Source organism: Schistocerca piceifrons, unplaced genomic scaffold (genome assembly GCF_021461385.2).
Source record: "Schistocerca piceifrons isolate TAMUIC-IGC-003096 unplaced genomic scaffold, iqSchPice1.1 HiC_scaffold_954, whole genome shotgun sequence".
Lineage (NCBI taxonomy): Eukaryota > Metazoa > Arthropoda > Insecta > Orthoptera > Acrididae > Schistocerca > Schistocerca piceifrons.
The window spans coordinates 627,501-630,000 of record NW_025729228.1 but is presented as its reverse complement, the minus strand read 5'-3'; positions in this window follow the sequence as shown (position 1 = coordinate 630,000).

Here is a 2,500-nt window from a genome sequence, read left to right as displayed (position 1 = left end):
GAACCGCTGGGGCGACCGAGCAGCAGACGGCGTCGCGGCGCCGAGCGCCGGGCGGCGGCGCATCCTCAACGCACACAGTCCTCAATCGGACCAGCACACTGAAGATGTCCACCGCGCTTCGCACCGGGCCCGCGAGGACCTACTTTGGCCGCACGGCGCCGCGCGCAGGGTGCGCCGGCGCGCAGCTGCGACGCCTGCCGCGTCCGTCGGCCGGCGCGCCTGCCACTGGCCGCCCCCACCAGCCGGCTGTAGCGCGTGCGCCCACGCACCGCGCGGCCAGCACGCCGGGAGGCGCCCCCTCACCGGCCGGGGACGGTCCCACCCAGCCACCGCCGCGTATCGCTTCACACCCAGATGCCGTTCAGTTTCATCGGCATGGTGGGTATCGCTGGAACAACCGGTTAGTACCTCAACCTATCGTCGCCATCACCGATTCACCCCTAGCGAGAACAACCGCACCACAACGGGTTACCATTTCTTCATTTGCGTAACTTCACCAGAAAACGTAGGCGTCCATCGCCATTAGCAACTTCAACGATTATTGCATGCCTGTGTCAGGTGTCACGCCACACTACGTCTGCCCACATACACGCAACAAAATGTGCACGCCTAGACAATACGTGGAAGGTGGCCCCCGTACGTATGCGATGTCCATTGCTCGAACGACTGTCAACCGGCCTCTGTAGCATGTCGCAGATATGGAACGCGGTGCACCATGCTATCACGGTGTTTGAGGAGAGACGACTAGGCCCGAATACATCAACAGACAGCTCATGCTGATCGCCATCCACGGCGTCCGTTCCTCCCACACGTCTCTATGGCGTACCACACTGCAATCCAGCTCTCATAGGGAGACGACACGTAGCTGCGTGCACAATATTTGCACTGTATGGTCCGCCGTTTTTGGGCGCAGTCGTTGTACGGTCACACATGTGCCACGATGTATCATTCAGTACATAAGGACGAATGTGCAGTACAGATTGTGGTTTATGCGTACGACATCAGCGGACAGTTGACACAGGCCGCACCACAACGTAGCCTGAGTACGTCGCATGCGAAGGGCATTGAACATGCAAACTTCTCACCAACCAGCTTGCGAAGGCAGGGGGCAAGGTGGGGACGTGGGGAGGGGTGGGGCGGGGGGCGGCATGTACGTCCTGCTGCCATCCACATTACAGTGTACAGCAGGAGCATGTGGAAAGTCAGCAAGACTTGCAAGGTGTTTAACATGAAGCGATACACAGGGGAGCGGGCAGTGCGAGTAGCGAACTATATTGCGAGGGTTGCGGGTGGGCAACACTACACTAATTGAACGAGTCGTATAACAATTACAGAGCAGGTTTAGGCGACAACGTGGGTTACGTTAGCGGACAACGTGGGTTACGTTAGCGGACAACGTGGGTTACGTTAGCGGACAACGTGGGTTACGTTAGCGGACAACGTGGGTTACGTTAGCGGACAACGTGGGTTAGGTTAAGGCACAACGTGGGTTACGTTAAGGCACAACGTGGGTTACGTTAAGGCACAACGTGGGTTACGTTAAGGCACAACGTGGGTTACGTTAAGGCACAACGTGGGTTACGTTAAGGCACAACGTGGGTTACGTTAAGGCACAACGTGGGTTACGTTAAGGCACAACGTGGGTTAGGTTAGGGGACAACGTGGGTTAGGTTAGGGGACAACGTGGGTTAGGTTAGGGGACAACGTGGGTTAGGTTAGGGGACAACGTGGGTTAGGTTAGGGGACAACGTGGGTTAGGTTAGGGGACAACGTGGGTTAGGTTAGGGGACAACGTGGGTTAGGTTAGGGGACAACGTGGGTTAGGTTAGGGGACAACGTGGGTTAGGTTAGGGGACAACGTGGGTTAGGTTAGGGGACAACGTGGGTTAGGTTAGGGGACAACGTGGGTTAGGTTAGGGGACAACGTGGGTTAGGTTAGGGGACAACGTGGGTTAGGTTAGGGGACAACATGGGTTAGGTTAGGGGACAACATGGGTTAGGTTAGGGGACAACATGGGTTAGGTTAGGGGACAACATGGGTTAGGTTAGGGGACAACATGGGTTAGGTTAGGGGACAACATGGGTTAGGTTAGGGGACAACATGGGTTAGGTTAGGGGACAACATGGGTTAGGTTAGGGGACAACATGGGTTAGGTTAGGGGACAACATGGGTTAGGTTAGGGGACAACATGGGTTAGGTTAGGGGACAACATGGGTTAGGATAGGGTACAACATGGGTTAGGTTAAGGCACAACATAGGTTAGGTTAAGGCACAACATAGGTTAGGTTAAGGCACAACATAGGTTAGGTTAAGGCACAACATAGGTTAGGTTAAGGCACAACATAGGTTAGGTTAAGGCACAACATAGGTTAGGTTAAGGCACAACATAGGTTAGGTTAAGGTACAACATAGGTTAGGTTAGGTTACACGTTGTTGTAAGGAAAGGTGTAGGGGGGGGGGGCGGGGGCGGGGGCGGCAGGTTCGTTGATAGTGATTATA